A 13,918-nucleotide genomic window follows, 5' to 3' on the forward strand; every position below is an offset into this window, starting at 1 on the left:
CAGCTAATTAAATCACAAATATGGTCTGTGGAGTATCGCTTTTTAAGAAATTAAATTTAATACTAAACATTATGGAAACATTAAATTTTCTTTTATCCCTTTTTGATTGATATTCAGGAGGCTTTTTTGATCTTGCTTTTTTTTCCCCTGTTCAATAATTGCCATCTAATATCTCTATGGGAGGAAAGTATAGCTTTTTGAATGTTTTAGGGGTACTTTCTACCTTAGAAAGGCCCTAAAGAGGAAACAGGACACATTAACTACGGTGGTTTATTTATTTTGAGCCTCCTTCATCATTCCAGTCCCTAAAGTCTAATCAACAGAAACTACCCGATTTTAACATCTGCCAACATACTTCTTACAGCTTCATTGTCCTTAAATTGAGTCAAAACTCACAAAAGCAAAAGTGTGCTTTTAAAATTTTGAAGCCTCTAGATAATTTTCTCATAGTTTCCCTACAGATCTATAAGTACAAAGCTAAAGCAATCACATAATAAGATTAAGGGCTTAAAAAGGTGGAGACAGACACCTGTTTCTATGGTGGCTGTCTCCATGGTACCTGCTTAAAAGAACACATGTGTGACCCAACAGGTCTGTTACCTCTAATTTACATCAGGGGTGCTAATTATGCTTTATACAATTTAAATCAGAGTTCCTGTTTGAAACTTACATTTTAAAACAATTATTTTCTTATACAGTTCTCCTTGGGAAACAGGGACATTATTCTATCCGTGACATGTGATTATTTCTAAACCACCAATTTAAAATGGCCCATCTCATCTCTTTATCTGCCCATTTCTTTTTTATCCATCTAAAGCAGCCTATAATAGTGACTGAAGACAGCATGTAATAGTGATAGAAATACCATTCCCTTTAAACAATAGAACCCATTCAAGGGTTTTTATTTTACCACTGGTTACTTTAATTTTTCTTTCAATTAAATCCAAAGCTCATCTTTCACTTTTACTGTGCATATGTTTTTAAGCTATTGTCAGTCATATGTGTGAAAGTAAACATGGAGTGATAAAAATTCAATGAGATAACACAGTAGCATAAAACAGTTTACTAAAATGAGTCAAAAGAAAATGATAGGCATAACTATACTATTGCTATAGGAGGTAATTTGACCTAGAACTAGAATCAGGATGAATCCTAGACCTACTCTAACATTATGGCAACAGTCCTGAAATAACTTAGCCCCAAAGCACCAGGCACTGTTCTAAGAGTTTGCACATATTACCTCAGCTAAGAATCTTGATATCAATCTCATGAGGTAAGTTAGCCCCATTTTATCACAGAAAGAAAATAAGGCTCAGAGAAGTTAAGTAACTTGCCCAAAGTTACACAGCTAGTACATGTTGGAACCTGAACATGAACTGAGGCTGTTTGGCTCCAGATTCTGCATTTTTTACCAGCATGCTAGTTGCAATGTGTGATATTCATAATTCAATTAACAAGGGAGAAAGGAAGGTAAAAATGTGGATCAGCCCAAGAAAATGGATCCACTGCGGGAGTATTTTTCTTCCCATAGTTTCAGTTACTCCTCCCCATGCAACACTGATTCCAGGCCCCACCCATTATTATTATTATTATTTTTAACCATGGATCCTCTCCAATTTGATCTTGTTTCTTCTCATCCCAACAAACCTCAACTTAGAGAAATCAAATGATCTCAAAAAAATTGTCCTGAGGACAGAGGCACTTAAGATACATTGAAGTTTGTCACAAGGAAAATAATTTTTTGAAGTTTCAGTTCTATTTTTAGGGAAATGTGGGGATTGAAATACTCAAATAGATGGTCATATTTTGTATTACTGAAAATGCTCCTCAAGGAGGCAGCAGGTCAGCTAAGAAAGTTCTTCAGGTAGATCACCATGAAATATATTGTTCTAACACTTTGGGGAGCAAAGGCTGTGCTATTAGCAATTCTGCTGGGACAGCAGCATAAAGGGGGCCTATGTTGGGATATCCCATTATAATACCTTTAGAGACTGAAGAGGCAGAAAGATGGTTGAAGTAAGAGAAAAAAAATTACTTTTTCTCTTGATGGTGGAGATTTTTAAATTTATATTAAGTATGCTTGCGCTGGCTTTCAGACTTGTTCATTCCCTAGGCTCATGATATCCAACTTTATTTATTATTATTGCTAATATCAACTCATTGATTGGGAAATTGCTTTAGGACTGGCACTGTGCTGAGGACTTAATTTATATTGTATCATTTAAACCTCACAACAATCTCATAAGGTAGATATTATGATTATATTTGTTTTGGAAATAAAAATAAGTTGAAGTGACTTGGCTAAGGTTACATAGCTTACAAATTGCAGAACCAAGGCTGAATATAAATACGGTGCAAGCCTATACTCTCAGCTACTATAGTCTATGTCTCTAAAATTATTTGGTCTTTGAATACTTTTCAACATATAATATATTGATTTTTCTCCATCAAGAGCTTGTGAGATGCAATCAGCCTTAGAATAGAATATAGTGCAACTATAGTCTCACAGATAAATTTTTAATGAAAGGAAAAATTAAAATATTATTGCTACAATTAAAATATTAAGACATTGAGCAAAATTACATTCAAACAAAAGAAAACAGGATTCATGGTATATGATTATTGAGAGACAACACACTCTAGAGTGGTTGAGTGACCCCAAAATAATGATTTGCATAACAGAGATCACATGGCATCTGATCATTTCTTCAAGTTAAAATTCCATAACTTAGGATTATATAATGTGCTTATATACTACCTTACATTTATATCATATTTCCTATGTATGAGGCACTGTTCTTACCCCTCACTTACATTCAAATTCTCCTCACAACCATCCTGAGATAAAAACTATTATAAACCTAATTTTGCAGATGAGGAAACGAATGTACAGAGTTGTTAAATTACCCACCCAAAGCTAGTGAATGATGGAGCCAGGATTCAGACAGAGCCCACCCAGCCCAGGTCGGTACTGGAAATGATGGGGCCACACTGACCTTCACAGCATTTTTCATGTGTTTGTGACAAGTATGTGCTGAGATATGAGATGTGTTAAAAATGTTATAAAAATACACTTTTGCTCCATTTTATTTGTTTTCCAATATACATATAAATATTTCTTTAAATCTTTAATAAGTAAAAGTGACTCTGTGTGAGGTATATAAAAAAGAGTAGAGATTATCCCCATAATAAATAGGATAAGATCAGGAATGAGCCAAAACCGGTTTGGCTCAGTGGATAGAGCGTTGGCCTGCGGACTGAAAGGTCCCAGGTTCCATTCCAGTCAAGGGCATGTATGTGGGTTGCGGGCACATCCCCAGTGGGAGATGTGCAGGAGGCAGCTGATCGATGTTTCTCTCTCATTGATGTTTCTAACTCTCTATCTCTCTACCTTCCTCTCTGTGAAAAATCAATAAAATATATTTAAAAAAAAAAGATCAGGAATGAGAATCTGAACTGATAACTAAGCAAACAGAAGGTTAAAAAATCATATGCATAAATAACACAATTGTATTCTTTTTATTGCCGGAATGCACATGTGGCATAGCCAGCTGAGCTTTGAGACTGAGTTTTTGCTTTTAAAATATTTTAAAAAAAAAGATCAGGAATGAGAATCTGAACTGATAACTAAGCAAACAGAAGGTTAAAAAATCATATGCATAAATAACACAATTGTATTCTTTTTATTGCCGGAATGCACATGTGGCATAGCCAGCTGAGCTTTGAGACTGAGTTTTTGCTTTGTTTTCCCTGTTTTTAGTTGTACTCCTCCTTGTGTTTTATGAGTCCAGCTTCGATTGTCTTAAGACCAACATCTGGATGTTGGGTCCTCAGAGTGTGGCCTGTGGATCAGCAGCATCCACATTGTTGGGCCCTTGGAAGAAGCCCAGAATCCGTGTCCCCTCCCTAAGATTTGGAATCTGCTCCCTGGTGATTCTTATGCATATGAACATTTGAGAAAACTGGTCTACAAAAGCATGCTGAAATCCTTCACTGATGAGAAATAGTCTTCTTTTTACATTTTTAAGACTAATCAAATGGAGGAAAGGTCAAAGCCAGTCATCTCTTTCTGGGGAAGAGAGGCAATGGGAGGCAGAAAAGATGCTTGGATGAGAAATAATGCTCTGTTTCTTGTCTACACAATCACCACCCTCCATTCACTACCCACATGCTCAGTCAACTCACAGCCTGAATATATAGCTATATAGAATGATGAAATACACCATGTTTGTGTCCAGGACAGGGTAATATGGGAGATGAAATCTCAGAACAGAAGCCTACAGGGCCATATTGGTAAAAAGAAGTTTTTCTTAACACAATTTACCTACAGTAAGAAATCTGTGAGCTAATTAACTAGGCCAAATATCCCAAAGGATTCAAAATGGAAAAGTTAAGTGGGATTGAAATTTATTGAGTGTCTTCTATGCACACTCTATACAAAATATTGTTAAGTCCTCACAATAAATTGATGAAGTTCTTATCTCCATTTAACAGGCTTGGAAATTGGATCACAGAGAGGTGACTTGCAATCACACAGTAAGTTGAGGCTGCCAGGTTCAAACTCTGTTTTTCTGACCACTAACCAGTGCTCTGTTACCCAAAGCTGATGGTGTAGAGGGCTGGCAGCCAGTTTCATATTTTTGTTTTGCTTTAACTTGATGAGGATTGTTTCTATGTTGCACTTTGGTTGAATCATTTACCAAATATGGGATGTTCTGCTTAAATATAAAACATAAAAGGTGTGTAAGATAAGGGCCCTGCCATGAGTTTACAGTTTAACTGAGCAGAAAAGCTAATCTGCATGTAAAAAAAAACCAAAGATGTATTACTCTTAGACTGTGTCATTGGCTATTAATACAGAGGAATTCAGAGAATAGATCAATTGAATTGTTGATCTGAGAAATCTGTGAAATCTGTAGCTGAGGTGGACTTTGGGATAAAATCTAGGAGGATTCCTCACTCAGGTGTGTCATTGAGTTTACATTGAGTGAATATGATTTTAGACCTTTAGTGCCATATCCTTGAGAGAAGATTAGGCTCATTTCTTTTATTGGTGCTTCCAACTAAAGATTGCATTTGGACAAAGATTCCATGACTAAAATAATAAGAATAATTATTTTATTTTATTTTTAATAAAGGTGAGCTGCTAAGGACTGGAGGGAGTGGTACTTGGAGCAGGTGGAGAGGGAACAGGATGATGAAATGGCATAGGAAAACTTCATTCCTTTCAAAATCTTTTCTAGAATTGGCCTGAACAGCATTAATAACATGGGTCTATCTGTCACAAATACTGAAAAGTCAAAATTAAAGACTCTGCTTAGTGGAATATTCAATAAGAAAATTGTTAGGGCAAGAGTGTTCAATCCTTGGCTGACTTCATACTGTGTCTGACTGACTTGACTTCCCAGGGCATCAAGTCCTTTGGGGTGAGGGCAGCCTCACATTGAGCATATTTGAAACATCTCCAGAGCAGTTCCCTCTGCAAAGCCCTGAGGACAATTAACCAGTACCCTTACCCACAGGAGCCATGTTGCCTGGGCTCCTGAAGGATGTATATGTAAAGGAATTCCTAGTGTGGTTATGATTACGCTGATTTGGGGACTATTAGAATTTGGAACCGTTAAAGCATTGATCCTGAAAAGGAAAGAAACATAAATAAGGGATCGAAGAGAACAGCTACTAAGAGTCACCACTGGGGTTGCAATGCTTGTCCAGCTCATGATGTGGAGCACAGTGCATGACTTCTCTATTCATGCAACAAACCTTTATTCTGTACCTATCACATGCAAAGCATGGAAAGATACCTACCTGATAGGGCTGTTGTGGATATTAAATTGGATAATGTTTGTAAACTCGTTAGCTCAATGTCTGAAACATAGCAATTGCTCAATAAATGGTAACTATCATGTTACAGAAACAATCAAATGTATACTTCCATATCTTTATTTAAAAGCACAATCCATTTTTAAATTGAAATAATTGCAGAATACCCACATGCAAAGACATAGCCTACACGATCCAGATTTCTAACATAAAATACAGGTCAGCCTTCCTTTCCCAAACTTGCAAGAGCCAATTTAATTTTTTGTTGGTGTTTTACTGGAATTTTGCTGAATTTAATATTGTCCCAACAATAACAATAATATCATATTTATATGTAGCTTTAAAAAACATTTTTTCACACTCATTAACTCTAAATGAATTATTGCCAGTAGGCTTGGAAATTTCCTTGTTTTATAGAAATTTTGGTATGTAAAATTTATTTTAAATGAATTTGGCCTGAATCAGCAACTGAGGTACAACAATTAAAATGTCCAATTTAGAGAAATTCTTGGTAGCTTTCCAATATGCCATTAGTTTTCATAATCAAGCTGTTACATATCTTTTTTTTCATTATGCATGAGCAAATAGACTCCACTATACTCAATTTGAAGCAATTATTATCTGTGGCACAATATAATCAAAAGGCTACTGCTATTTGTTGAAGAATTCTTTGTTTGCCAAGATTATTAATAAAGTTATGCCAGGAGCACATGCAGTGCTGCTTGGCACTCAGCAGCTGGCAATGAGAAAGTAAATCAGAATTCTTGATGCTTGTATTTTTCAGCATTTCTGCCAGTGTGCATATTGGAAAACATTTCACATTAAATAGCACTAATTGCCTTAATTGGCTTATGGTTAATAAGCCCACTGTACTGTTGGTGTATAGTTAAAGCACTGAGTTTATTGGGGAAACTTAGATTATTATAATTCAGTGGTCCAGGTGTAACACACAGAACAAGACACTTGAACTGCATGCAGGACCCCTTGTGTGTGTGTGGAATGATGATGTGTGGAGGGGGAAGGAAGCCCACTCTCATTAACCTGGGGTGAGAACTCTTCAGACAACTGTCCCAGTAAATAATTTCCTTTAGAAAACACATGAAGGAATGTCAACCTGTGCTGACTACCTCCTAGACCAATCCATGAACAAGCAAGAGCTCTCACTTGCTACAGGACCTCTGTATTTGACATTGGCAGAACCTAGCTTTGCTTGCAGGTGGCTAATAACAACTGTAATAACACCTTCCGATATTATCATGACCAAAGTACATAAACCATGAGCCTCGCTTTATTGTCATTGAATAGTTTTGCTTTGGGTGTCATCCCAAAGGAAGCCTGGAGGTGGGCACACACCTGCCTTCCTGGTATCATTCAGCAGAGCCAGGAGCCTGCTGCCACCACCCTCCCCATTGCTCCTCTGGCTTGCAGATGCCAGAAGTTTGAAAGAAAGGGGTTCATCTTCTGTTGTGAATGCTCAACCCCCCAAACCTCCCTCCCCCCGCACACACACAAAGCCCACGTAAACTTTCAGACATTTACATCATTATATCCTTGAGTTTAATAATGCTAAGAAGAAAAAAAATGAAGAAAATGCTCTAAGAGTGGCTTTAGACCTGCTCTAAAGAGAAAAGAGAGGTCAAGATTGGAAAATCGCTCCCCCCCAAAACACACACACACACACACACACACACACACACACACACACACCATCATGCTCCACTATTCTCAAATCCTAATGGTTTGCTTTATTTGCTAATTAGTCTAATTCAAAACAAACAAAAAAAACCCCAACTGCTTATTATGCCTAATACCTTTAGGAATACTTTTACTGCTTAGTGATATTGAAATCACGTGTGATTTGAGAGGAGTGAAAGTATTAGAATAATAACATTTGCCATTTGTAGCTGGAATTAGGGCTGTTATTTCAACTGAGGAATAATCAAACTAACATTTGCTTAAATAGGGCAAACTCAACATCCTGGGCATTTTTGATAGGGGAGCAAAATTTTGTGCCTGAACATTATGACTGGGATTTGGAAAGTGCGCTATTTACACTTAATAATCAATGCGTGAAAGTCAGGGGCTGGTTCTCAGGAAAAAGGGAGGTGGGTCTCAGCCTTAGTCCTACACCTGAGTGACCTCCTGGTGGTCACTCTAGGGAGGGCTCAGGTGTTTTCCATCTGCCCCTGGGAGAAGCCTCCAGCACACAGGAGCACATAGATTGAGATCACTTTGGTTTGGCAGTTTTACAAACCTGAGAAAAGGGAATGCGGAAGGAAACCAGAACACCCCTGTAAGGGAGAGAGCAGTTTGATCTCTCTCTCCTCTTTTTCTAATGTTTTTATTACATCTGAAGTTTATAACTACTTCCCACTCATGTTTGTGAGCAATTAAGAGCATCTGCCAATGTGAGAGAGAAAAAAAATGAAACCAAGTCATCAAATTAATGACATTTTATGGGTTTTTTAGTTGTAGATTTAGGAACACGTTCCTGATCATTAAAAGAGTAGCTGTTAGTTTTTTTGTTTGTTTGTTTGTTTTTTGTGTTGTTGGTTTTTTTTTACATCAAAGTAAATTTTTAAAAATAAAGCATAGGTAGAGATACCTCCTTTGTATTCTGGATGAAAGGCTTCCTCACTGCCTTTTCAATGCCCATCAATTTTCAATGCCCATCAGTTTGAAAAATAGCACAGAATGACTTCATTCTGAAAAAAAACACACAACTATGTATAAAGTATGCTCAGTACATTTCTACCTCTTTAGATGGTATGGTTAGTGGAATACACTAATAACATGTAAATGTGTTCAGTTTTTCGTTCATTCAACAAAAATCTATAAAGCAATCAGTATCTACCACCATGAAACTGAGCCTTTCGGATCTAAAAATGGTTAAGGCCGTGACTTCTGCCTTCGGGTAACTCCTATTTGACTAGCATCCCATGTACGGTAAGGTGCTTTTGGTTACTGGTAACATCTTTAACATACTTGAAGAATCAGGAAGGGCATTGGGATATATAACAAAAAAGAGAGATCTAGGGTGGGCTTCATGGTGGGCTGACCCAGTGGCCCAGCAATGTCATCAAGAACCCAAGCACTTGTGGACTCTCCATTCTGCACAAGCCATGATAAGCCCACTCCACCTGGCTGTTTGCCCTAATATTCACAGATTCCTGCAGGTAGCATCTATGTTTGCATGCAGTGGGAGAGAGAAACAGTCCCCTTTGGCTCTTAAGAATAATGAAATTCGTTGCCCGGAAGGCTGAAGAATCTTTTATGTATCTCATTGGCCCAAATTGGTTCAGACTTGCAATAGCCCTAAATGGTATTCCTGGTAAGGAGATGAGATTGCCATAATTGGCCCAGCCTAATCAGGGTCCACCTCTGCAGCAAGGACCAGTCAGATTTCCTTGAGGCATGTTGGCTATTTGTCCCTAAACGGTATTCCTGGTAAGGGAGATGAGATTGCCATAATTGGCCCAGCCTCATCAGGGTCCACCTCTGCATCAGGGACCAGTCAGATTTCCTTGAGGCATGTTGGCTATTTGGGGAAGAGTTCCATTAGGCAGGAGGAAAGAAATAGGTTCTGGGCAATATCCCTGCCCTCATTATCTTTTGTAGCAACTAAAAGCTATTTCAGTAATGTAGGACTAGACTGGCTGGTGATTTGGCTTCTGAAGGACCCTGCTTCTCGGGACCAATAGTTCTCAAACTTGAGAAACTTGAGGACCTATTAAAACACAATTTGGCCCTGGCCGTTGTGGCTAAGTCGGTTGGGCATCTTCCCTGCACCAAAAGGTCACCAGTTTGATTCCCATCAGGGCACATGCCCCAGTTGCAGGGTTTCATTCCCAGTAGGGGGCGTGCAGGAGGCAGCCAATTGGTATTTCTTCTCTCTCTCTCTCTCTCTCTCTCTCTCTCTCTTCCTGTCTCTCTAAAATCATTAAAAACATTAAAACACACACACACCTAGTGTGCTGGGCCCCACTCCAGAGATTCTGATTCAAGAGATCTGGAGTGTGGTCTTTGCATTTGCATTTCTAACAAGTTGCAGGTAAAGCTGATATATCTAAGAGTAATTTGGCATCTGTTGGTGGGCTGAGATCACCATCAGAGTTTAACAACATTTACTTCAGAACCTAAAACATTTTCTCCCCATGAGGCAGTTTTCCTTTATTGTATCATTCAATTGCCTGGTTAGCCTTGGAGACATCCTTCCCTCCATTGGAAATTACATAAAGAGCCTCAAGTGTCTTTTGAAAGCTGTTGCTGCTTTTACTTTAATAAAAAAGTCCCCAAACTTATTTTTTAAAGCCAATAATGCACATATAAAATGTAAATTTGTTTTACAGCCAAGCTTTAAGAAAGTTACAGTTCATATTTCTGCAATTCTGGAAATAGCTATTATTGTGTAAATTGGACTCTCCTACACTGACAAGAGGAAGTGTATTACTGAAAATATTGGAACACTAAATTGCTTGAGAAATAAAAAGATCATAATGCATTGGCTCTTTACATGTTGAACACAGACTATTTTTTGACATTGAATAAAGCAATTCAAACCATCTTTTCACGGCCCAAGTTTTATAATAGACCTTTAACTTAAGCAGAAAGTTTGCGGATTCTTGTCATTGGAAAGTTGGTACATTTTCCAAAACAGTTTGAGCTGGTAGTTAAATTCCTTATGGAGGTAATTCTAAAGAGCCCAGATAAGTGCGCGTGGTCAGAGGAAAGACACCTGCTAAGAGCCAGGTACTGTTCTGGGTGCTTCATGTGTGTTACTTTATTTAAAAATTTTAAAAATCAAAAGGTAAAATCAACAACAAATAAGAGCTCTTCTCATATGCTTTTGTGAATTTGAGTTTCTCTCTTGGTGACTAGGAAAGGTCATAATGCAAAGCAAAGATCTTATAAAATGCCTTTTCTCCGCTTAAAACCCTTCTGTATCTTGGGATTTCTAACTACATGAAGACTGAGTTCCTTAATGACACCTTCTTGGCAAAGCCTCACCTGGAACCCTCAAGCCAAAATATCCTTAAAATCTATCCACACGGACCTTCCTTCAGGGTCGGGGCAGAGCCATGCTCCTCCCATGTTGGGGTCTCCACCTGCTCTACCTGGGTTGGAAAGGCTGTCTCCTCCCACCCTTGCTTGATAATCCTCCTCGCTCTTCAAATCTCTGCTCCCATCTCACTTTCTCAGGAAAAACTTGCTGTGGCATTAAGATTTGTGAGATGAATATGTGAACACAAACATTTAAGAGCCTATCATAGGCCAGGCGTGTGCAATCTGGTATTTGATCCTTCTGTTGTCTGATTAGGTGTGAGGACCATAATTTGCTCACTATCGTATAGGACAATGCTAGAGGTGGGACCTCATGTACTAGTAAACAAGGAAGAATGCTTTCCATTTCTGCAGAGCAAACAGGATGATCACATACTGTCTGCCTTGATTATTTATGGTTTAGAATCAAGGTATGCTTTATTGTACCACATATAAATGCTAACAGGAAAAGGTATTAGTTTTTAAAATGTATTTATTTCCCAATGCTTGACTGTCCTGCGCTTACTAAAATATAACATATATGAAAATGTTTTAATATAAAAAGCACAAAATAAATGTAAAGAGATATTCTTATAAATAAGTACTTAATGAAGGGCACAAAGATGATGCTTTAAAAATATTGAGATTTTTCTAAACTGTTTGTAGCAAAAATGTGAATTTTGCTGGAACAAGTTGACCATGACTTCTTAGGAAAAGTAGACAATTTAAGACTCATGGTCTAAATTACATTCATTGAAAATGCTTCCAAAATAAATTTAGAATTTTTTTTAAAGAACAACTTCTACAACATTCAGGAGAAGCCGAAACCTAAAACATCCTCTTTCTGCCATGGCTGAGTTGGCCAGAGCATTGTCTCATTATGCCAAGATTGCAGGTTCCATCCCTGGTCAGGGCAAGAATCAACCAATGAATGCATAAATAAGTGGAACATATAGGTGCTTACATCTCTTTCTCTCTCTCTTTCTCTTTCCCTCCCTCTCTCTCCAAAATCAATAAAAGTAAAACAACCTCTTTCCTCCCCCCGATACGATGACATTCATTGCAGAATTTTCACTGCATTGTATACATGCTACATCTACAATTTAATTAAACCTTTGTCAAATAGAGTTTTCTACCCACAGGAGGTATAGAAGCTCAACATTATGGCTTAGAGTTAAAGAAATCCTATATTATATGTATTCTTAGGATTCTAAGCCATCCTGGGTTCTATTTAAGCTTTTTGTCTTCTGAATAATAACCAGTAGGATATAGTTTACAGAAACATACACAGTTAAAAGGAAAAAAAATAAGATAAAATCTCACCACAGTTCTTTTAAAAAAAGTAGAATGCAGTAAATTCTCAGAGCAAGACTAAAAATTGACATATGTTTGTGAAACTTAGATGAATCAGAAGATTTTTTAGAAGACTGCCTATGAACTATAATGTACTGTACTTTTTCCTATAATCAAAGCAAGTAAGACTTGAATTAAAAATCCATATGAATTTTCTAGAATTTTTCTGTTAAGACAGGCTTGCCTTTTTTGTTTCCTTTTTAGCCTGCTGTATCCCCACTGGCCAACAGACTATAGTCCAGAATACATTTCATTTTAAAGGGCTCCGTTACAGTTAATGAAGATAAGTCCATATGGTATAATATTGTAATGAATTTTCCGGTGGAAATTAATTAGATGTGTGAATGTGTGAATGCTAACATTTATTTACATCCCAGGCTAAATGTTCAAAGGAGTGTATGTTAAGCACACAATTAGAAGCAACGATGCATTAAATTGGTCTCACCAAGAAATAGTATTAATTTTAATAGTGCAATGGAAGCTTCTTAGAAAATCCATGATAAGACTTTCCCTGCCCAGTTGCCTGCTTTTGAGACACTTCTTTTTATAAAAGTTGATGGAAAATTGAGAATGAAGAAGGAAAGTGCATTTTCCAGCTCACATCATAAGGCTGCCTAATGGTCTCATTAACCTATGGACTTCCTCCCAACTCCTTTGATTTGCACTGTGCAAACAGTATCTAACCACTCCTTTTGCAAACAGTCAGTGACCTGTTTAACCAGGGAGGGAATTCCTCACAGCTGGAAACCTTCAGTTACTCTGTTCTTTTTTAAAGTGTTACTTTACTGAAACTATAAAAAACAACATTAACTCTTGGTAGACAGAAACTGTAGAACCACAGGGCCCGCTGGAGGGATTTCTTTCCCAGGCGAAGGGCTATTCTAATATTCTGGGATGATTTTTCATTTGTGCTGGGAATTTATTACACTATCTTATAGTCAAATGTTTGGCATAGAAATATTTTATTGTTCTATTTTTTCTTATCTCACCCTATATATTAACTGATAAGAATAATGAGGATCATTTATTGAATTCTAACCATGTGTGAGCACTGAGCTAGTGAATTACATAAATTGTCTAATTTAGTTCTCTCACAGATGTTATGCATATGTATTTTATTTACAACTTTGTTTTATAGGAGTGAAAAGTGGGGTTTGGAGGTTGAATATTCACTGAAATTCAACAGATGGTAAGTGGCTGACCTGGGATTTGAACCAATGTCTGTCTATCCTGTATGTCAAACAGCCAATGCTAAACGTTTGGAGGCAATCTATATATCTTACCTAATAATAGACAAACATGGTAATTGACCATACCTTCGCTACGCCTCCCATTGGCTAATCAACGAGATATGCAAATTAACTGCCAACAAAGATGGCGGCCGGCAGCCATGGAGCTGGAGAGAGCAGGAGGCTTGCTTGCTCCAGTGATGGAGGAATCCAAGGTTCCCCGCCGGCCACAGCCGGCTCTAAGCTACACTCAAAGCAACAAAGTTTCAATTATAGAAGGTAAATAAACCCCAGATACCTGCTTTCAGCAGGCCATGGCCATGGAGCTGGAGAGAGCAGGAGGCTTGCTTGCCTCTGTGATGGAAGAATATAGAAGGTAAATAAACCCCAGATACCTGCTTTCAGTCGCCATTGCCACGGAGCTGGAGCGAATTAAAAAAAAAAAAAAAAAGGCTGGGAGCTTCAGTCGCCAG

Source organism: Myotis brandtii, unplaced genomic scaffold, assembly GCF_000412655.1.
Source record: "Myotis brandtii unplaced genomic scaffold, ASM41265v1 scaffold125, whole genome shotgun sequence".
NCBI lineage: Eukaryota > Metazoa > Chordata > Mammalia > Chiroptera > Vespertilionidae > Myotis > Myotis brandtii.